We start from the raw sequence: 24,483 nt of genomic DNA on the forward strand, positions 1-24,483 counted from the left end.
ATATGTATATAATAACAACAACAGCTAACATATACCATGTTCCAGGCACTGGGAAATGCTTTGTAATTATTATCTCATTTGGTCATTGCAATAACTCTGGGAGGTTGGTGCTATTATTATCTTCGTTTTGCAGATGAGGAAAACAAGGCAAACAGGAGTGAGTTTCCAAGGGTCACAAAGCCAGTAAGTGTTTGAGCTTGGATTTTAACTCGGTTCTTCCTGACTCCATGCCCAGCACTTTCTCCACTGTGCCTCCTAACTGGCATACATATACATATGCATGCTTTTATACATATGCATTGTGTATGTATACATTTATACATATATGTGTATATTTATGTGTGTATATTTTTTTCTCAAACAAATTATAAGCTTTTTCACATGAATTTAACAAAACTACAGATCTGCCTTTAATTCTGTAACACAGATTTATAAAGTTGTATATTGGCCACTCTTTTCTTCTTCTTTCCACCCCTTCACTCTCAAGAAAGTAAGGAACTGTACAGTTCTTCATTGTATCCCATGAGGTCTCTTCATGGTATGTTCCTAAATGATGCACTTCTGTAGTTGATCCACTTAAACTTGGCTTCTAAGCAACATCTATAACTTTATTATTCAGAAGATGTATCTGCAAACATTTATTCGGCTCGTATGATGTTATGTCTGAAAAGCATTCCTTATTAATTTAATTATCTTTTCTTTGTGGGGGTTTTTATTTTTGCGGTTCCAGTATTTTTCTCCTTCCCAGATGTCATCGGGCATGTTTACTGAAGCCATATTTATTTTCTGACAGGAATGGGGGCAGTTGGCCCTCTTAGGAGTTGAAGCTGCTTTTCTAATGATGGATCAGAATGGATCACTCTCAATCTTCCCATCCTTCTTGTGAAGGAGTCTTCTTTGTTAGAGAGAAAGTGGATATTAGAGAACAGAGAATACCCTCAAATCTGGCCTGCTTATATAGATAAGAAGGCCTCAGAACCTGCCCTGGATGTTTTGTTAAATATACATGTTCCCATTCCTTTCACACTTGCTTAGAGAGCAGTTTAAAGGAGTAGGAGTCTTTGAGACTGCCCACCTAGAAGATTGTATGTCTCCATTCTTCCTCAAGTCCTTATGACTTAGAGTAAAAATACTTTGTATTTGTAAAAATACAAAGCCAAAGCTTTAATTTCCCATTCTCCTCTTCATCCCCAACCCAAACCACCTTACTGATCCTTCCTATTCCATAGTATTTGGGGAAGAGAAGAAATCCTGACTGCCACTCCTTCTTCCAAAGAATTATGCCACTGCCCAAATATGTAAACCCTTGATCTGCAATATTTCCACTATAAAGACCTGTTATCAAGGCTGGCCCCGGCCAAAACTCTGAAGTATTAAGTTTGATTGTCTATTGGCATTCCACCCTACTCAGATACACAGGTCCCTTCATGTTCCTCTTCCTTTTGGCCTCTGTTAAAACCTGCTCACAGATCCTTTATTTATAGCTGTGGTATAAGAGATAGCTAATAGTTCCATGTTGTTTACAGTTTAATGAGTTGTTGTGTTTAGTGGTGTACAACTCTCCATGACCCCATTTGGGGTTTTCTTGGCAAAGATACTAGAGTGGTTTGCCGTTTCCTTCTAAAGCTCATTTTACAGGTGAGGAAACTGAGGTAAACAGGGTTAAGGGACTTGCCCAGGGTCAAACATCTAGTAAGTGTCTGAGGTCAGATTTGAACTCAGGAAGATGAGTCTTCTTGACTCAGGCCCAGCACTTTATCCACTGTGCCTCCTAGCTTAATGAATGTTAAAACCTTAAGCCAAGGGAGAGAAAGTCTGGTGGGGAAATTTTCAACTTCATTTAAAAAGTTGTTTTTATTTTTTTAGATGGGAGAAAAGAGCCTTCCTGGTCCCCCTTAAGACATGTCACCAGTAGCTTTGTTTTCCTAACAAGTGAGGCTGGCCCTGCATGGCATTATGTTTGGGGGCTGCCCCTGTGGGCTTCTGAACTCCTTAATCCCATCTGAGATCTGGCCATGTTCCAGGGCATGGAATGAAGTGATTTTCTCAGCATGATGTGGACTTGTATTTGTAGAGTGGTGTGGGATCAAAGCGTTGGGTACCTTTATTCCTTCTTCATGTTTTACCATGCAGAGGAGGGCACTTGCCAGTTTTGTCTTTGATGCCAGATTTCCTTATGGTCAACTTATGAGCATTTCCTTTGCAAGGAATAGAGGAGGGAGTTCACCTCCTCTGGAATGCAAAGACAAACCAAGCTAGCAAAACAAAACTTGTGGGGACCTTCCCGTCTTCAGCAGAATCTGTGATTCTAGCCCACCGGTTCAGGCTGTGTTGGAATCAGAAGTCAGCTCTGTAAACTGCCTCCTCTTCACTGAAACATTTCACAGTGGGGAAGTTCCCCTTTCCGTGACAACCATTGGTTTTTTGAGATAGAGATGCAATATCTATTGTGCTAATAGGAGGCCCTTCTTCTAGAAATTAGAAGGCCTGTTCTTGACCTTAAAGAGTTTATAGTTTGGGGAAAACATGAACAGGGGCAAGGAAACAGGCATTTAGTAAGCACCCATTATGTGACAGGCACTGCGCTAAGCACTTTATAGATATTATCTCATTTGATTCTCATAATAACCTTGGGAGAGATAGGTGCTACTATCATCCTCATTTTATAGATGAGGAAACTGAGGCAGGCAGAGACTAAATGACTTATCCAGTGTCACACAGCTAGTAAGTGCCCAAGGCTAGATTTAAACTCAAATCTTCTTGACTTCAGGTGTAGTGCTCTGTCCACTGTACCATCTAGTTGCCAGAAACATGGGGCAGCCTAATAAAAAACATCACATGACACAATATAATCAACCCCATTTTAATGTGGTAAGGGCTCCTCAGGAATACTTGAAGTTGGAGAGAGGGAGAGGAACTAACCCTGTAGTCTATTTAAGGAAGGAAGCTTCATGTCTGATGGTTCCTCCAAGATGTTTGGTTAGACAGGGCTGCTCTGCCCCAGGACCTCTCCAAAGGAGTCCAGCACCTCCTCAGCCACTTCTCTGTATGCCACCCTAGCTTCTTATATTTCCCTTTTGGCTCTTTGATGCTTTCTCAATTCTTGTTTTCCCCCTTGCCCACCTCAGTGTGAGCTGTTCCCCACAGTAAGTATCCTGTTGTGATCACTTCAGCTCTGTCTACATCCTCGCATTAGATATTTCTTATTTTCTCTTCTGTTTATTCTGTGTATTCTCTAATGATGATCGAGCACCAGCAGCCCTGAGTTTAGTTAAGCCTGTTTGGCTATTAATTTCTTTCTTCTGCTCCATTTTGAGATGACACCATGGATAGAAATAGGTACGAAAAGCCTCTTGGCCAAGATCTGACCATTTTAAAGCTTTGGGAGTATTTGATGATCTGGTACAGCCCATTTATCCCTTTTTCGATGAAGAAACTGAGGCTGGGCTGGGAAATGAAGTGATGTATTCAAGGTCCCATAGTAATTCAGTGTCAGAGCCAGGATAGACCCTAGATCTCTTGATTTCTTGTTCAGTGCTATATGTTTCTTTTCTTTTTTTCTTTCTTTTTTTTTCTATGTGTTTCTTGAGAGATAAATAGTGTTCAATCTTAGATCTCAGAAGAAGAATTTAGTCCCATTCACAGAAATTGCTCCAAGTGTGATTGATGGTGTATTAACATCCATTCAGACTCCTCCTTAATATACCTATCCTTCACCTGAAAAATGGTCATCTATCCAGGAGCCAGGGTGACTTCAGAAAAGGCCAAGCAATGGTAGTTATGGTATTTGCTGCTTGTCAACTCCAGGAGAAATGCCAGGAGCAGAACAAAGGTCTATACACAGTGTTCATTGATCTGACCAAGGCCTTTGATACTGTCAGTTGTAACGGCTTGTGGAAGATCCTAGCAAAACTTGGTTGCCCAGAGAAGTTCGTCAGTATTGTGTGTCAGTTTCATGATGGCATGTTTGCCCAGGTTCTGGATAACTGACGATGCCCTTGCACTTTTCCAGTCACCAGGAGAGTGAAGCTTGGCTTTGTGCTTGCCCCCATGCTTTTTAGCATGATGTTTTTGGTGTTGTTATTGGACACCTTCAATGAGGATGAAAATAGGACCAAGGTCAGCTACTGCACTGAGGGTAGATTATTTAACTTGAAAAGGCTACAAGCCAGGACTAAAGTGGAGGGAAAGTTGGTGCGTGGTGACTTTTTGTTCACAGATGATTGCATTTAATGCAGCCTATAAGGCTGAGGTACAGCAAAGTATGGATCGATTCTCTGCTGCTTGTGCTAATTTTTGCCTAACAAGTAACACCAAGAAAACACAGGTACTCCCTTAACCACCACCACACCATCCATACATGGAACTATCAGTTACAAAAAATGGAGAAATTTTGAATGCTGTGCATAAGTTCATTTACCTTGATTATACTTTCCAGGGATGTACACGTAGGTTGATGCAAGCATTACCAGAATTAGCTCAGTGTTTAGGAGGCTCTGAAGGAAAGTGTGGGAGAGAAGAGATATTAGACTGCCTACCAAACTGAAGGTCTGTAGACCCATTATACTAACCTCATTGTTGTATGCCTGTGAAACCTGGACAGTCTACCAGCGCAATGCCAGGAAACTGAATTGCTTCCATTTGAATTGCTTTAGGAAGATTCTGAAGAGAAAGTACTGGACACTGAGATCCTTTCTCAAGCCGAACTGCCAGCCATTCAAATTGTCCTGCAGAGAATGCAGCTCTAATGGGCTGGCCGTGTTGTTTGAATGCCAAATGTACATTTGCCTAAAAGACTATTTTGTAGAGAACTCACACAAGTCAAGTGCTCACAGGAAGGTCAGAAGAGGTGATACAAGGACATTCTCAAGGTCTTTCTGAAGAACTTTGGAAGTCATCGTGAGACATATGAGACACTGCCACAGCACTGCCCAGCATGGCATGCCTGCATCAAAGACTATGCTCTATAAGCAAAGCAAAATTGCATTAGCTCAAAAGAAACGTGTAATGTGCAAATTTAGAGACATCTCCATTCCAAAAGTCATGCCCAACCTATGGTAGAGCCTTCCGAGCGCGTATTGGTGCAGTCAGCCACAGTCACGGTCAGACGTACCGTACCTTGATGCCAACAGAGGTGATATCATTTTGGTCCTCTGAGAGCAAAGGACAACAGTCAACCACACTAACATCCATTTAGATGTGAGTTGAAACAGAGAGGGGATAAGTAGAAACCGTACAGACATTTAGGAGTCATAGAATCCATTTGGCAAAATTTGTCTATTTAGACTGAAGGATAATAAGTAATCAAGCTAGTCATCAAATTCAGCTCAATAGTCTAGAGAGAAAAAAAAAAACAAACTAATTTTGAATAAGAAACAATATTCACACTGTTGTTTACAGAAATACTTTACCAGTGGCTGACAGGGGGGAAGATTTTAATTTTCAGCATCTTGAAAAAATATTGTAAACTGGGAATTTACATTTTAGTTACACTTAAATCTTGCTAGACAAATTGAGGCCAGGTGCTCAGCAAATTTTTATTTTCTTTTTAATGCCAAGCCTAAAGAATAAAATGTCCCAGGTGCTGACAAAATACTCAATTACTTCTTCCCACGTGGAAAGTAAAATTTCAAGATCAAAATTGGTATTTCTTCTATTGAGAGAGCAAATATGTAATAAAGGATAGAAGGAGAAGTCAAATTATAACTAGATTAAAATGTGAAAAAGAGAAAGGGGCCACACTTGCTTTGCTTATCTCTGGTTTGTTCACAATGCTGTAGTTGGAATGAGGTGTCAATCCCATTGGATATGCCTGCCTATCTTCACGTTGTGCCCATGTTGACTTTGTAGTTTAGCTAACTTCCTCACCATGCATATCAAATTCTTTACTCCCCTTCTTGCCTTTGCTAACCCTTTCTGCAGCCAAACCAGTCCTGGCTCTTTTACATTCATTCTTATTGATCCATCCACATGTTGCCAATTTGATGCCCATTCCTTCACCCCACAGCCTGCCTTGAAAGACTGCTGTGGGTAATGAAAAGAGCTTTAGGTTTGGAGTCAGAAGACATGGGATGGTGAACTTGATTTGCTACTTCTTACCTGAGTTGCTTAATTAAGCTAAGCCTATGTTTTCTCAACTGCAAAATGTGGGGGCAAGATCAGCAAAATAATCCCTGAGGGCCACATCAGATCCCATGGAAGTCCCTTTCAGTGACATGATTGCCACCTTGAAGACATTCAAAGAGGAGATAAAGAGAGTCATTTCAAATCCCTCCCTGAGCTAGTAGCTCCCTTTGCCCCAGGTTTATCCAACTCATGTTTGTTCACTGTCTGCACACCTGAGATCAGAAGTTGGGATGGAAGGAAGCATATCAGATTCCTTCTTGGATGGTATCCACATCACAGACAGTGCCAGGGAACCTCTGGGCATTTGCAAATGGGTCTATGTAGATATAAAAGCATGTAAACATTATTGAAAAAGGAATTTGGATTGATAAAGAACTTTTCCCTCTAGCTCAAGGTGTTTCATATTTATTTTTACCTCTTCTCACATCTGAGAAAGATAAAGGAAGAAGGCATGGTGTGCCTTATTTTGGAGATTGAGAAGCTGAGAATAGAATCCAAATTGATTATGATAGGTTTCTACGCCCTCTAGATTACCTGATGGAGGTAGGTCTTCTGATTTCTAACCCAGAACTCTTTCTGCCAGGCTAGGAGGTTGATTTATTATGCCTTTTATTTTTGTTGGGGATTTTGGCAGCCAAGACATCATAAATGCTTTCTTACACACCTTTCTACCACAGCATCTTTGAAATGAAATAAAGCTAGTCCTTAGAACTGCTGGTTATCCTGCAGTTTTAAATAATAAACACTTGTTATTTCCTTTACTTTCATGCTGCTTACTTTAGTCTTATTCCTTGATACGAAATCAGCAGAAAATGAAGAAAAGGACAATTTAATTAATCCCAGGTGGTTTCCACAGATTGATCAACAAAAACAGCTTGATGGAAGCTCTGAGATTCTTTAGGAACATTAGGAATATCTTACAACAGAAATTTTAATTGCAATAGGAGATCCCAGGGCACTGTATAATGAATGTCTCAGTATGAAGAAAAATCACTTTTTTGGGCTTATGATGCATGAAATCTTGATTAGATGACTCAGTGAGATTTTTGTTTGTATGTGTATTTTTTTTTTCTTTTTACAATTACACAGTGTACTTAGTTTTTGCCTATGCTGTCTTATCTTGGTTTTTTCTTGTTGGCAGCAAATGATCACTTTCCAAGAAATGACAATCTTAGGTGTAACTGAGTGGAGAAAACTGGTCACATACTAAGGTCCTACTACATTTCCATCCTGTGGTGAGGGAGCACTGGGGTTTTTTTTGATTGTTTGTTTGTTTGTTTTTGTTTTTTCATTCAGTAAGCATTTAGTCAGTCACTGGAGATACAAAGAAGGCAAAAAACAAAAAACCTTGAACGGTTCTTGCCCCGCAGCAGCCTGTAAACTAGTGGGGGAGAAAATATGTAAATTGATAGGTTCAGAGTACGGACAGATGACATCTCAGGGAAACACTTCAAAATAATTTGGGATAGTTCTCAGTCAGTGGCCCTCATCCAAACAATTCAGTAGACTAGTAAGTTCCCTGCTTCCTTCCTACTAACCACAGATTCGTGAGGACCACGAGTCCCTGCTCTCCCAGGACCACAGGGGACATTTCAGAATGAGCAGATCCCAAAGGAGAGGGACAAAGACATAGAAAGCCAGTTGAGGGAAGGACCCTAGATGCGCTAGATAGGGGAATTCTTGAGAGCACACCCCTATGAATGTCCCAGCTTTGAAATTTCACAGAATTTCTGCTTTGTAGGAACGTCTCAAAGCAAGCTGAGATCAGCAAGCCTTCAGGTCATTAACATCAGAGGAGTCCATGACTCTTCTACTTGTAGGTGCAAGCTCACCACATGAATGGGGAGGGAGGGAGTGGGCAGCAGCTGATAAGTATGCTATTTCAGCTGTGCTTCTTGTGTGGTTGCTTTCTTTCTACTGACTGTTTCTGCCCTCAGCCTCCCTTGGTCTCGCCCTAGTGATGGTTGGCTCCGAAGTTTTGTTTGTATGGCAGCCCCTGGCTTAAGCAGAGATCACGTATTTCCCCATCACTAGCTTCAAGGAATTTATGCTGTTGTCACCGAATATCAAAACAAAAATCATAAGTTTTGAGAACCTTCAGTAATGACAAATGCCAGCTTATTCTGTCAAACCTTACTAATTTAGCAGGGAGGCCTACTAATGTACAAAGCATGATGCTAAGTTCTGTGGGTACAAAGAGAAAACAAGAAATGGTCCTTGCCTGCCTCTAAAAGCTGACATTTTACTTGGAGGCTCCAGTGTGTCTTCCTATAAGTGACTCCCCAGCTTTGGGGCCAGCCTATTCAAGGGCACAGAAATAGGAAATGAAATGTTGAGTTCAGGGCCTCCCAAGTGGAATTTAGAGTGTATGGAGGAGATCAATATGAAATAAATTTGAAAAGGCATGTTGGAACCAGATTGTGAAGGGCTTTAAATGCTAAACTGAAGAGTTTGAATTTGTCCAAAAGGTAATTGAGAGCCACTGATGGTTCTTATGATAGTGACATGTTTATATCTGGGCATTAGAAAGATTATTTTGGCAACTATGTGGAAGATGAATTGAAAAGATAAAGACTGAGATGAGGTGAGTAGGTAAGTAATAGAAGAGGTGAGAGAGTAACTAATTAGGAAGCTTAGGCAAATAGTAGTTCAGGCAAAAGGCAGTGAGGATCTGAATTGGTATGGTATCCATATGAGTAGAGGGAAATGGATGCATGTGAGAGATGTTACAGAGGCAGACTCTAACAAGACTAGTTAACTCTTTAGATATGAGTAGTATGGGAAAATGAAGAGTCAAAAATGACTCTGAAACCCTGAAATTGAGTGAATCAACAGAAATGGGAACGTTTGGAGGAAGGACCATAAAAGAGTCACAATCAACTGTTTGGTTTTGAATATGTTGACTTTGATTTGCCTATGAGACATGAAAATGAATCATCTTCCTCTTTAATGAACACAACCTGGAAAAATGTAGCTGTTTCTAGCAGAAGAGTTGGTGATACAGGCCTGGAGTTCATTAGAGAGATTAGGGCTAGAGACATAGGTTTGAGTCATCTAAATAGATATAATAATCACATAAACAATAGCTGACATATAGCACTTTAATTTTTGCACAGGACTTAATGTATGTTACCTAATTTGATCATTAAAAACTTTAAGGGGGAAGTGTACTCCAGCTACTGTTATCCCTGGTTTACAAATGGCAAAACTGAGAGAGAAATGAAATCACTCGCCCTCAGTCACACAACTAGCCAATATCAGAAGCTTTGAACTCAAGACTGACTGACTCCTGACTCCGTGTCCAGCAGTCTTATGCATGGCATCATATGGTCTTTTGAATGGTGATTGATGACAGCATGATGTAGTAGTCCAGCAAGCAGCATGAAGAGACTGGGACTAGGGAAGTGATACTCCCAGTGTGCCTTGCCCTCTTCAGAGCACATCTAAAGTATTGAATCCAATTTTAGGCACCGTATTTTAGGAAGAATATTAATAACTAGAGAGAGTCCTGAGGATGAGGGCCACCAAGGTAATGAAGAGCCTGGAGATCATGCAGTATGGAGGTGTTTAGCAGGAAGAAGGGAAGACTTAAGTGGGGGGATGTTAGCTTTCTTCCAATATTAGAAAGGATGTCCTATGGAAGAGGGATTCTATTTGTTCTGTTTGTCCCCATAGGACACAAGGAGGAGAAGTGAATGGGAGCTGAGAAGAAGCAAATTTAGTCCCAGGCTCAGGAAAAACTTCCTAACAAGAAGCTGTCCAAAATAGACTGGCTTGGGGGAGGCATTGGTTTCTTCCTTCCCATAAATCTTCAAGCAAAGCTTCCAGACCATCTGTTAGCAATGTTGTAGAAAGTATTCTCCAGGTCTCGGTTATACTAGACGGCCACTGAGGTCCTATGATTCTGTGGGTGCCGATATAAAAAATAAATTGTATTTTTGTTGTTGTTGTAGTAATCATCTAGGAAGGTTTAGTCTTTTTTAATGCAAAGTGGTGCAAACATGTAAATAGCTAGGAGAAAAGTGAATTTTTATTGAAAAGATGCCTCATGCAGTTAGGAACATATTTTGCAAAGTAGTGGAGGAAAAATGTTTTAAAACATTAATCAAATGGGTCAGTTGGGCTGTTTCTGGTAGTAAGGGTAGTTTCAGCTCATTTCTTGCTTGATTAAGTTTTTTTCATTTTTGAGAAAAATGCCTGTTTCCTAGAAAGCAAGCGTTCAAGGTTCAACTCCTTTTCTAGTTTGTGTTGATTAAAGGGGAAGAAAATTCATTTAACATTAATTATAACATTCATAAGCCTAGTGAAGAGCAACATAAGAAATGTAATTTTTGTTTCTTTAGACAAGCAAGATGCAATACCATATAATTAATCTGACTCAGTCCCTTTTTCCCCCAGTTTTTCTCTTGGATGATTTTAAGGCATCAGAATTTCATTCACAGCAATATGAAAACCAGGCTTATGGAAAATTTGAAAAGACTAGAGAAGAATTTGCATTCCACTACATGGTTGAGCACGTTTCTAAAATAGCAGCTTTAGTAAGCTTTGCCCTAAGAGCACTGCATAAGGGAAGCTGACTATTCAATGGAGAAGCTTCCCATTGCCCCTGTCCTGGGCTACAGCCTTCTGTTTTGGACAGCACAGAGAAATGGATGTGCATTCTGGAGTGTCAGTTTGTGGGCTGGGGAATCCATGTCCCAGATTCAAAGTACCAGAGTGTGAGGTTAAGATTCGGCCAGTTACTGTCCTTCATTGTGGGCCATCCATTCTCTGGTTCCAAACACGTTTTGGGGATGAAGCTACTTTGTCCCAATTGATCTATAATGTTGAGTCCTATCCTGATGGAGTGACCCCTTCGTGAGGGATAGAAGTACAATCCCATTTATTTCTAGTTAGCAAATATTCCTATAATAAATCCCGTCCCCTAGGAACTGAACCCCTCATATGTATAATGATCTGGGCCAGATTTACCCATAGTCAGAGTAGTTTAATGAATGAATGAATGTGAATGAAGGCATGAATGAAGTAACGAATGAGTGAATGAAAACGCCTTCATTAAAAGCTTACTATGTGCCAGGCACTGTGCTGAGCTCTGGGGACACGTACCTGGCAGCGTGGCATTGATGTGACTGGGTCAAGGATCATCCATGATGGATCTGGGTCAAGGAAAGATAAATAAGGTCAGTGCTCATCTTTGAAAAGCTCAGGGTCTCAAAAGTGGGAGCTCAAGTTCTGAATTGGAGCTGGAAGTTACACCAAAGGTGAGGTGTGGCATGGAGATGGTGGAAAGTGATTGTCTAGTTTGTGATTTAAGCTGGGGCATGGCAGCTTGTTACCCCAGTCTCTCCCATTTCTGAAATAGCATGTGTGCCACAGAGTCTCTGGGTTGGAAGAGATCATAGTGGGCATCTAGTCCATCCTGATTCTGAACATGAATCCCCACGACAACACATTTGACAAGTTTTTCAACCCTTTATTTCAAGGCTTTGATCTAGGAGAAAACGTATATTCAGGCCCCTCCCCCCCCAAATATTTTTTAGGCTATGACACTGTTCTGCAAAGAATTTCAGATTTTGCTCAAAGCAGATTTTGCTAGAAAGAGAGCTTAAGGTAGTGGGCACCCAAGGAGAAAGGGAGAAGCAGCTAGTATAGTGGAAAGAACTTCCGGAATACTTACTGCAGCTCATTTTGCGGTGGCAAAGAATAGGAAATTGAAGGGGTTTCCATCAAGTGGGGAATGACTGAACAAGTTATGATACATCCAAGAAATGATGAAGGGAATGGTTTCAAAAAAACCTGGAAAGACTTGTATGATCTGATGCAAAATACAGTGAACAGAACCAGAACAATTTATATAGTAACAACAATATTGTAAAAAACCAACAACTTTGGAAGGTTTGGGAAGTCCGATCAGCATGATAATCAATCACAATTCCAGGGGCCTCATGATGAAACATGCTGCCTACTTCCTGACAGAGAAATGATGTACCTACAGTGCAGATTGAGACATTTTTGGGGGGTGGGGGAGGGATGTGGCTAATGTGGGAATTTGTTTCGCTTGACTGCAACTATTTGTAACAAGGATTTTGTTTTTCTTGCTTTCTCAGTGGGGAACAGGAGGGGAGGAGGAAGGCAAATCTTCATTTGAAAATAAAATAAAATTTAATTTAAAAATAAAACCACAAAAGCAGAGAACCACTGGATTTACAGTCAGGTGAGATCCACTCACTAGTTGTGTAAATGTGGCCGAGTCACTTAACTTTCTGGACCTCAAATGCCTTACTTGTCATATTGGAATAATACCCACCTCACTGGGTTATGAGAGTCAGGGGAGATTATGTCATGTATAGAATAGTAATCTATTAATGTCAGTTATTATCCTTAGGAGGAAATGAACCAGCTCTAGCATGTTGGGCAGGTGAAGAAAAACCAAGTTTCCTCCTTTGCAGCTTTATCACAGGGAATCCCACTTTGAGCCGTCATCTCCTTCATGGGTTGGAGCATCTGGGCTGTGTAATCTCTCCCACAGCGGCTTGTGGGGAGGAGCGTGAGTTGTCTTAGAACTGCTAGTTGTCCCCTCCAGATGTAGCTTCTCTTCCTCTGTAAGATGAAAGTATGCCTTCTTCCCCCTCTCCCATCTCGTGTAGCCTTCCAGATGAAAGACCCTCCCCCACCCCAATAAAATGTTAGATTATGATCAGAGAGCAAAAGAATGACCAGTGGAATCCTTGCTTTAACTGTTATTATTGACATGGTTAATTACTTAATTGCAGTTTGTTTTACATCCTGTGAGTTTGTGTTTGTTGTTTCTTTTGACACTTTTTTTTTGAGGGGGAAAAGGGGAGAGGAGGATGTTTGTCTGTCTGGCAAACTACAAACCTAGTTTAAAGATCCCAGAGGCCTTGGTTCCTGGAAGAGAATGAGAAAGCATTCAGTCTTCATATGGGAAAAAAAGGCAGATGTTCATCTTTGGCAAATTGTTATCTTGGCCCCAGAATGCTATTTGTGAAGCAGTTCTGGGTGCTGGGTAAGGGGGTTAGCCTGGAAGAGGAATCACATTAGCCTTAATAGAAGAATGAATACTCCCCAGGAGGTGGCTGGGTTTCTAAACACTGATTCTTGAATCTAAGTGAATTTAAGATGAGCTTTCTCTAACTCCCATAGCACTTTTAAAGTCCTTCTATTGTCTTTGACTGGACTTTCAAGACTTGAGGGTGAGACTGTGTATTAATCCTCAGTGCACAGCACAGTGTCTGTCATACGGTAATCACTCAGTAAATGTTGAATGAATGAAAGAATGCCCAGCGTAGCATCCCAGAGGCTAGCACGTTATCTATGTTTTCATTGGCCAAGATTAGGAATGATATATGGATACCCTGAAGAGGGACATAGCATATTGAGTAGGGTGGTCTATAATGGAGTTGTTCATCATTTAAGAAACAAAGAGTACTTCAGGGCTCCAAGTGGGCACTGGAGGACTATAAACATGGAGATACCTCAATAAACAAAAGATGAAAATGTCTGTTTGCTGTGATCATTTCACATGTTAGAAAGATTGGGGGTTGAAAAAGAGATTTTTATTTTTATGTTGAAAATAATAAATGATTCTTCAACCACTAAAGACACTCTTTATTTTATCCAAATATACCCCCGAATTAGCAGCTCTCCCAATTGTTGGAATAATTGAAGTATTAAGCCTAATTACCAAATAATTGAATGGAAGCATTTGATGGCTACAAGTAGTGCTGAGTAGGTCAACCACATCAGTGGGATGTGGTAGCCATTAAACAACAAAGCTTATGTTTCATCACCAAATTAAACTTACATCTCACCTCATTTTCTCTGCTTAGAACCTGTCCTCACTATAACCAGTTTTGGCTAATGAGACTGTGTATATGTATGATATGTACTGACACACAATTAAAAACAATTCCATTCCAACCCAAGAGGTAGCCTTGTCTGTAGGATAATCTAAAAAACAAAACCTAGACATCCTTGTCTGTAAGAAACCTGAAAAAAAAAAACAAACAAAAAACCCCAGCACCAACAGATGCCCAGAATTCAGAGTTAATGTATACACTGAGGTGTTTCTCTTTGTACTGATTTAGAGATAGAAGCAGCATCAGAAGTCATCTAATTCAGCCCCTTCATTTTACAGATGAGGAAACTGAGTCTCAGAGAGGTGAAGTGACTTGCTCAACACAGGTAGAATGCCTAAATCACTTTGTATCTCCATCGCCTAGCACAGTGACTTGCTAAGAGTTCCCAAGAAGTAAGTGGCTTAGCTAGATTCAAAACCAGATCCTCTGACTCTTAATATACATACATGTAATATGTGTCTATATGTATGTATATATACATAAACACATGAGAGACAGCATAGCATAATGCATAGGTAGTCTGTCTCAGAGTCAAGATCTGGCTTGCCCCAGACACATGGTGACTGTATGACCCTGAGCAAGTGGTGTAACCTCTTGGTGCCCCAAGCAGCTCTCTTAAGATCTGTAAATTGTAGAGTAAGTGCTAATTAGTGGAGGGAATTTCTTCAAAGATAATTCCCTACATGCATAAGTCTAAACACTTAGTATATTTTATAGGATGTATGTATATATATATATATGTGGGGGTATATATACATATATATATTTGTCTCTCTATGTAGACACACACATATACATATACCCACACACATACACATATATCTCTAAATAGACAGATTCGTAGCATTGGATGGAAAAAAAAATAATGTTCCTTGGCCATAGGATGTTGAGAATGGCCACTTATACTTTTTGTCTCATATTTAAATTTCTTGTTTTCCCTGCCAGGAGTTAGAAGATTAAGGGATTCTAGGGACTTGTAGGAGATTAAGGTAAACCTAATCAACATAAAGATTGGCCTGGAAGGAGAACCAGATAAAACAAAATCGAAAAGCCCCAAGTTCTCCTCCCAGAGAAGCTGGAAATTGGTACTAAAAATTCTCATTCTGTAGGAAACAAATGCGGTGGCCAAAGCAGCCTTGTATGAAGGGTGTGTCTTAAAATTCCCTCTTCCAACATAGCCTTTCTTACCTTTCTTCATGACTTATGGTCTGTCAGTTTGGCCATTGGAGTAATAAAACAAACTCTTTGAAGTGTGCAGGGGAGTAAGGAACTTCTCTGTTCCTTGTACAAGCTGGTGATAGAAATTAGAGATTAAATGATGCCTACTTTTACTGGTTTGCTCTGGATTTAAACACTTGCAAATGTGGCCAAAGCCATGGGATTCTGTGTACAAAATAAGGAAACAGAAGGGAAGTAGTCCAGATTGATTAAGTTTCTCTCTGTATTTGTGGAATTTTTAAGTGTGTTATTAAGCTTATAGCACCCCTACTTAAATAGTATTGGATTTCATGCAGAGCACTTTATTTTTGTTGTGGGGTTGAAGTTTATGTCCTTGGCATGAATGTAGAATTACTCATCCAATTTGCAATCATTTGGGGGTAAAAGCCTAGGGGGTGTGGCAGCAATCAATTGAGACTAAATTTAGTTTGAACAGCTTAAAAGGAGAAAAAGGTGTCACTGACTTTTCTTCCATTCTGTGTCAAACTTTGTATATAGTCTCAGTAAAATCATCTTTTTAAAAAATTAATGTTTTATTTTTCCCCAATTACATGTAAAAGCAATTTTTAACATTAGCTTTTAACATTTTTTGAGTTCCAGATTCTCTCCCTCTCCTCCCCGCCCCCCACATTGAGAAGGCATGCAATTTCATATAGGTTATGCATGTGCAGTCATGCCACATATATTTCTATGTTAGTGTGTTGTGAAAGAAAACAGACAAAAGCAAACAAACAAGAAAAGTGAAGAAAAAGTAAGCTTTGATCTGTATTCAGACTCCATCAGTTCTTTCTCTGGAGGTGTGGAAAGCACTTTTCCTAAGTCCTTCTGAACTGTATTGGATTATTGTATTGCTGAGCATCTCTAAATCATTCACAATTGATCATCATACAATACTGCTGTTACAAGGTTCCCCTGGTTCTGCTAATTTCATTTTTCATCAGTTCATGTAAGTCTTTCCAGGTTTTTCTGAGAGCATACTGCTTGTCATTTCTCACAGCACAATAGTATTCCATCACAATCACATAAAACAATTTGTTCAGCTATTCTCCAATTGATGAATATTCCCTAAATTTCCAATTCTTTGCCACCACTAAAAGATCAGCTATAAGTATTTTTGTACATGTAGGTCGTTTTCCTTCTTGTTTTTTATCTCTTTAGGATTCAGACTTAGTAGTGATATTGCTTGGTCAAAGGGTACTCGTGGTTTTGTAGCCTTTTGGCCATAATTCAAAATTGCTCTACAGAATGGTTGAATAAGTATGCCACTTCACCAACACTGCGTTAGTATCTCAGTTTTCCCCACATCCCCATCAACATTTGTCATTTTCTTTTTCTGATAGTTGTGAGGTGATAGATCAGAGTTGTTTTAATTTGCATTTTTCTAATCAATAGTGATTTAGAGCATTTTTTCTGTAAACTATAGATAGCTTTGATTACTTCATCTGAAAACTGCCTGTTCATATTCTTTGACCATTTATCAATTGAGGAATGGCTTAGAAAGCATCTTAAATACTAGAAATTTTTTAAACATGGGCAGTAGGACATGGCTATTTTAAATAATTCATTATTGTTAAAATATCACTGAATATCTGACATGAGTCTTCTCTAGTATGTTCCAAAAATTTATCATAGCTGAAACATAAAGTCTGAGTATACTACAGAGAATTGCAAGGAGGGCTTAATGACAAGTTTTCAATTTTTTACTATAATCATGAGGAAATTAATATATTTATTCTTGGTCATGGTCCAGGTGGAGATATGAATGTAAAGTGACTCTCCTTATAATTAGGAAACCAATTAAATGCCAGAGGACCATAACCATGTGGCAATACACCCTACTGTCTAAGATAACATTGCCACTGAAATTGTATACTTACAAGCCACACAAAGATAGTTTTGGTCAGTAGGCAGGATGAGTATTGTGTGCGTGTGTTGATACCATTTTGTTTCATCTTTAAGCTTTTTGCAGCTGCTTCTTTTGACAAGTGGCAGTCTTCGGTGGGTCTGTGGGGCATATTCCTGTTAGCCTATCTATAAGAAAACCTCAATCATTTGGAAACCGAATAGAGACAAAGTCTTACACTTGTGTTTAAAAACTCAGTGTCACGAGTACAAGATGGAGAAGGCATGGCTAGACAGCAAGTCATTGGAAAAGATCTAGGGCTTTCAGTGGACTACACATTGAATGAGACAGCAAGAGGATATAGCAGCTAAGAAGGGCAATGTGCATCTAGAGAGGCCCAGCTTCCAAAAATTCAGAGGTGGCTCCCTCTCAACTCTCCCCAGTCAGACTTCATCTGCAGTATTATTCAGTTCTAGGTACTATAACTTAGGAAAGATACTGAAGAGCTGGAAAGTGTCCAGAGGAAGTCAGTTAAGATGGACTTTGATGAGGATTGGTGAAAGGAAGTGAAGATGCTTAATCTGGAGAAAAGACTCAAGGGAGGGCATGTTAACTGTCTTCAGGTATTGGAAATCACTCAGAAATGGAATCAGGTTTGTTTTGGTTAGCTTCAGAGAGCAGAACTAAGGGCAATGGGTGGATGTCCTAAGAGGCAAACTTAAATTAGATGTCAGGAATAAATCACTAACAATTAAATCCCCAAATGGAATGAATGGGTGACCTTAGAACACCAAGGTACCCCTCTCACTGTAGGTGTTTAAGCAGAGGCTGGATTTCTCAGGGAGGTGGTCCTGGGCATGCTTTGGGTTGGCCCAGATTGCCTCCAGGACCATTCTAATTGCATGATTATGTACTTCATTAATTCAGAAATTGGGAGAATGCTACCTGGCCTCAGATGAAAGTTACTTTTGCACTGTGTGGAGCTGTTCTTTATTGAAGCTAACTAATAACATGAACAAGATTATTGGGGGAAAGAGACAGAGAGGGTACCTTGAACCTTGTTGGGAGGATCATAGAAACTGAGAGCTGGGAGCAACCTCGGGGCCCATGCAGTCTAGCCCGTGCATGGACAAGATTCCTCTGTCCATTGGCCAGCACAGATGGCCTTGCAGCCTTTTTCTGTACATCAGGCTTAAATCTGCCTGTCTGCAAATTCCTCCCCCTGCTCTTAGTCTGCTCTCTGTGGCCACTAAGAATGATCTAATCCCTCTTTCACATGACAGCCCTTCAAATAAAGACAGCTCTCCCTCCCACCATCTCCAAAGACTTCTCTTCTCCAGAATAAACATCCCCAGTACCTTTAAATGAACTTTGCATGACCCTCCACAATCCCAGTTGCCTTTTTCTAGATACTCTCTGGCTTATCAGTTTTCCTCCCTAAAATGTGGTAAGTGGAAAACCCATGACTCCAAATGTGGGCTGACCAAGGGAGGATGCAGGGGGAGCAATCCTCTCCTCAGTCCTGCACACGAAGCTTCTTGATACAGCATTAAAGCTGTTTATGGTCACTTGTGGGCTCATGGTCCACACAAAAGTGAGACTCTTTTGGACATGGCAGAGGGAAAGTTTCCAGCTAAGCCTGACTCTTCAACCTACCGCCTGAGGATCAGTAAGAAATATTCTGAGGGAAATAAAGGGAAAAAAACACAGATGAGCAAAAAAAAAAAAAATGCTTTTTTGGGGGGAGGCAATCTTCATAGGAAATAAAAAGAAAACAGTAGCACTAGGAGCATTCTCAAGCCCCAGACCTCTGTTCTGCTTCAGTGGCTGGAGAAATGTGGAGTTTCTGATACCTTACCAGTCCATCCCAGCTTTTGTTTGCGATAGCCATTCTCTATTCCTGCCTCAGGTCTCCTGCCTGACTCCAGAAGCTTCAGAGCAGTAGTAATCTAGGGGCTGTCATGACCTTTGGCTCACTTACCCCAGGGGCCAAAAGGGTCTAACCTTATGGCAATTGGGATCCTTCCTCCAACATCTTAGGGTTGCCTGACTAGGTCCTCATCTAAAAGTCAGGAAAAGAGGGGCTACCCTGACCTCCTTTTGGCCCATATATATAAGTTCTCAGTATGGTCAGATTCCTAGCGCCTGACTTCCCTTCCCCTACCTGAGCCTGATGGCGAATTGGTAAGTAAATCTGTTTGCCTTACCCACATCCCACGTCCATAGTCATCACAGTGCTGGCCCCAGAGCTGCCTCTTGAGCACCCCACAGGAGTACCCTACACACACACACCCCCAACCCCCCAACCTCTGGCACTGTCTGGACAACGTAGGCCTAGGACTATGACTGGATCCAACTATCCAGTAGCCCTACTTAAATCCTAGATTTTGTACTAGGGATTGCAGAGAGCCAAAGCTGAGAGCATGAACCCCATGTCCCAAGGGGAGGGACTCCCTTTTCACTGACTGATTTTTGGACTAGGATGTGGAATGTGTTCTAAACCCCATGTCCTTTGGTTCCTGTCCTCCCTGACCTTTGAAAGCAGAGCCAACTGGATCAGGACAGGTTGGGTGTTCATTGGGACAAGGATGACAAGAAGGTTGTGAACGTCAGTGATTGGAAGAATGGTAGAACCCTTAACAGTAGCAGGGAAGCTGGGAGGGAAACAATGGGTTTTGTTGTGTGTGTGTTCAGTTTAAGGTGTCCGTGAGACAGCCAGTTCAAAATGTCCAATAGGCAGTTGGTATCTACTGGAACTTAGGAGAGAGAGGACTTGTGGACATATAGATATGGAATTAATTTGCATAGAATTGATCATTGAACCTCTGAGAGCTGTTGGGATCCCCAGGTGAGCCATCCCTCCCTTTCTTTACCTGTTGAATTCCTGCCCCTCATTTAAAGCCCAGCTTCTCAATTTTGCTTCCTCTGATACTTCAAGTGAGTGTCTCAGACCTCACATAATCTTTAGTCTTGTGACTTTCTAAGATGCCTGTCATCCAGTACTATATATTAGAACTGTTTATGCTGGTATTTTATCCCCCACTAGATTGTAAAGCCATGGAGAGCAAGTATCGGGGGCCTTATCAAATGTTTCTGTTTCTGTCAGGTTTCTACGCATAGGTGTTGTTCAGTCATTTTTCAGTCAGATATGGAGTGATTTGCTATTTCCTTCTCCAGCTTATTTTACAGATGAGGAAACTGAGGCCGACAGGGTTAAGTGACTTGCCCAGAGTCACACAGCTAGTCAGTGTCTGAGGCCAGGTTTGAACTCAGAAGTGAGTCTTCTTCATTCCGGGCCCAGCACTCTATCCATTGCAACACCTAGCTGCCCCCATCTATGCACAGAAGGATCTTAATAAATATTTGCTGTATTTGTATTCTGGATAACTTTTGAAAGTTAAGTTCTACTGAAGAAAAGTTAACAAAAGACTTGGGCCTATTTAGCGTGTAATAAACTCTGGGGGCAGAGATGGAGAGAGGATGCCTTAATGATAATTTTAATAAAATCGTTTACTTCATCTATTCATAGAAGATAAAATAAGAGTAAAAAGGGCTTAAATTGTAACAGGAGAGAATGTGGTAATACTTAAGTGAGATTTTTTTTTTTTTTACTCTAGTGAATCATTTGTGAAGTCTCTTTCCCAGAGAAATTTAAAAGCAGGGTCAACAGTCATCTGTCTGGGATACTTTACGTCTTCACCTGCCCAAAGGCAGGGTGCTGGAGCCTGAAGGTCCCATCCAACATTTGAATTCCATTAGACCATGATTCAGCTGTGCCTAATTGCAGCCTTCATTTGACAAAAAACTCCCTCAACTCCCCTAGGCAGTTTTGTTATTGACATCTCAGTCACCCCTGCTATTTTTTAGTGTTCTCAGAGGCTGAAGAAGTTCAGTTTCTTGGAATTTTCCAAAATCTTTCTCTCTTTGTGTTTTGTAACATTTTAGCCCAAGGTGGCGGTATAGGAAATGCTGGGAGGATCATTCAAGAAATGTTTATTAGACTTAGTAAAACAAATTGTTGCACCTTAATGACAAAATAAAATGCTCAGAAGTCTGGGGCCCGAGACTTTTTGTTCTGAGGCAACTGGACTAGGTTTACTCATTTGCTCCTTTGTAAAGATAAACCCAGTGAATCATAGAACTTTGAGAGCTGGAAAGGCCCTGAGAGGTCACGTGGTCCAGCCCCCTCATTTTACGGAAGATGAAACTGCGGCTCAGAGATGCCAGGAGGGTGCCCAGAATCAACACCTCAGAGCTGGGCAGGTGCCCGGTGGTCATCTAGTCTGACACTTACCTGAATAAGAATCCTCTCCAAGCATAGCCAGGAAATGCTTACAGAGCCTTTCCTTAAAGATTTTTAGGCAGGAAACTAATTTCCATTCCACTTTTGAAGAACTTTTAGATCAGTCAGTAGACAAGCGTTTATCAAGCACCTGCTTTAGCCTCTCCCTTCCCTTCTCCTCCCCTCCCCTCTCCTCTCCTCTGCCTCCTCTCTCTCTTTTGGTGACCATCAGTTTTCTTGGGTTTGATTATCACCTCTACACAAAAGACTTCACATCTTCATATCCTCTTTCTCTCTGTGTCTATGTCTCTCTCTCTCTCCCCCCTTCCTCTCTGTTCTTTATTTTTCTCCCCTCTCTCTGTTTCTGTCTCTCTTTCTCTCTCCCCGCTTCCTCTCTGCTATTTTTTCCCCCTCTCTCTGTGTCTCTCTGTTTCTGTCTCTGTCTCTCTTTCTCTCTCCCCCCTTCCTCTCTATTTTTCTCCCCTCTCCCTTTCTCTGTCTCTGTCTGTCTCTCTCTCTCTTTCTCCTCCCTTGAGCACCCCCAGTTGCCTGCTGTACATTTTCACCTGCACATATGAAAAGCATCTTAAACTAAACAGAATTCATTCTCTCCCATCCCCCACCCCCACTCCGCCCTGATTTCCCCATTTCTATGGAGGGTACCACTGGCTTCTCAGTCCCTCATGTTTGAAAACTTGGAGTCTTCCTCCGCTCTTTACTCTGGCATTTGCCAGATTGTATCAATTTTACAGCCAGGCTCAGGAGATAGAGGGCTGTGCCTGGAGTCAGGAAGATCTGAGTTCAAATCCGGCCTCAGACAGTGACCCTGGGCAAGTCACTTCACCCTTGTTTGCCTCAATTTTCTCATCTGTAAAATGAGCTGGAGAAGGAAATGGCAAACCACTCCAGTATCTTTGCCAAGAAAACCCCAAATGGGGTCAGAAAAAAATCAGACAAAACTGAAATGACTGAGCAACAATCATTCGGTTCTACTTCTAGAACATCCTGTACCTATGCCATCCTTCCTGCTTACACAAGCACCACTCTCATCCAGCTCCTCATCGTCTCACTCAGAAGCGCTAGTCTCTGAATTGGTCTTACTCAGCGTCCACACAGCTGCCAGACAGATATTTCTGAGACACATCTGACCATATCCCCCCGCCCCCCCCCCCCCGCTTAATTAGATTCAGTGGCTCTCTATGGCTTCTAGGATAAAACGGCAGATTCCTCTTTTATGACATTTGGAGCCCTCCACAAGATGACTCCAGCCTGTCTTCCCAGACTCATTTCACATTGCCCCCATTACATAGTCTCTATTCCAGCCAAATTGCTGTTCCTACCTACATGCCTTTGTCCCTCATGCCCTCGCTTCTGTCTATGTTTCTTAAAATCCTTAGGCCCCTTCAAGGATTACCTCAAATTAGACAGCTCCTACTTGAGAACTCTCCTAATTCCTCTTCTGGTACTGTCCTCCCTACCCCCAGACTACACATTCTCCCTTGGAAATTCCCCTGGGCAAGTCACTTACCCTCTTCTAGGTTAACCTAGGCAGCTCTCTTAAGATTATAAGTTTCAGAGAAGTTTCACCCTATATAAGTGAAATTTCACAGCTCCAGTCCCTATTCCTGTCTGCTGTATTGTTGTATTTACTCATCTTTGTCCATATTCTTTCCTCTAGTAGATTATAAGCCTCTTGTGGGCAGAAGAAGGATGGCTTCATTTTTGTCTCTGTACCCTCACTGTCTAGCAGTGCCTTGGACTTATTAGGATGTACTTAATTAATGCTTATTGAATGGAATCCACCTCAGTGTATTTGCTTCTTGCCCATGACTCTATCTTTTCCGATTATTTCTCTTGAAGAGAATCCTAAGGGGTAACAGTGACAGTAATTCACTGTAGTTAATGAAAGTTTTAATATCAGTTAATTAATCAGGAAGCATTTATGAAACCCTCTGTGTTCCAGGCACTGTGCTAGGTACTAGATGTATGTATGAAGAGTTGGAGTTGTTATTCTGTTCTGGGAATGGCTCAAGCTGGAGGAAATTGGCTCCAGTTATATCAAGAATGTAGTTTTTAGTGTTAGAATTAAGATAGTTGTTCCTATTGTCATGATTATTGTTAGAATTAACTCTTGCTTCTTTCCCCTCTGTTCCCTTAAGAACCTGGAAGGTTATCTTCCCCTCATTATGGCATTGGAAACTTCCTGAAACCTTCCATGAAATATTTCACTTTGAATGGTAGTGATAGATTTTTGCCTAGTCATCAACCAGTGAAGCAGTGAGTCTACAGTAGGTGCTGGTTATATACCTTGCGCTGTGCTAACCCCCGGGGATGCAAGACAAGAGGGAAAGTCCATGCCCTCAGCATGCTTACTTTCCAGCATACACAAAGGAACCTTGGAAAGAAAGTTACCAGCAATTGCAGGGCCAGGAAGAGCCTCCTTCTCAGGCTGACTGTGAGCTGATTCTTGAAGGGAACTGGGGGATTATGAGAGACAGGGATGCAGAGGGAGGGCATTTTGGTCATTGGGCAGAGAGGCAGGATATGTTTGTGGGGAATTGCAGGTAATCCAGTATCTAGGGTTCCTATAAAAAAACTGGAGTTGTAGGAAGGGGCAGATGGTGAAGAGCCTTAAACGCCAAGCAGAGGATTTTCTGTTTGATCCTTGAAGTAACAGTCATTGGAATTAACTGAGTAAATGGGTTATGTGTTCTGACCTGCACTTGAGGAGAACTACTTTGGCAGGTATTTGGAAAATGGATTGGAGGGGAGAGACGCCTGAGGGAAGCAGACCGATTGGCAGGCTATTTCGGTAGTCTGGACAGAAGATGAGGCCTGCACTAGGGTGGTGCTGCCTGAGTGAAGGAATTACAAGCCACGTGTTGAAGAGATAGGAACAAAGGGGATGGAAGGAATAGAATAAGCATTTATTAAGTACCTACTATATGTCAGGCATTGTATTAAGCATTTTACAAAAATTATGTCATTTGATCCTCACCACAACCCAGGGAGGTAGATTTTATTATTATCTCTGTTTTACACTTGAGGAGACTGAGGCAGGCAGATGTTAAATGACTCACTCAGGGTCACACAACTTGTAAGCATTTGCAGTCAGGGACTCTAGGCCCAGTGCT

The 24,483-nt window shown here is 41.2% G+C and overlaps 1 protein-coding gene across 2 annotated transcripts in view; it reads left to right on the forward strand.

Moving 5' to 3' along the window:
* THADA (THADA, armadillo repeat containing) overlaps positions 1-24,483 on the forward strand; it is a 438,429-nt gene that overhangs the window by 196,181 nt on the left and 217,765 nt on the right. The window lies entirely within an intron of this gene.

This window comes from Vombatus ursinus, unplaced genomic scaffold (genome assembly GCF_900497805.2).
Source record: "Vombatus ursinus unplaced genomic scaffold, bare-nosed wombat genome assembly UNPS02014778.1, whole genome shotgun sequence".
Classification (NCBI taxonomy): Eukaryota; Metazoa; Chordata; class Mammalia; order Diprotodontia; family Vombatidae; genus Vombatus; species Vombatus ursinus.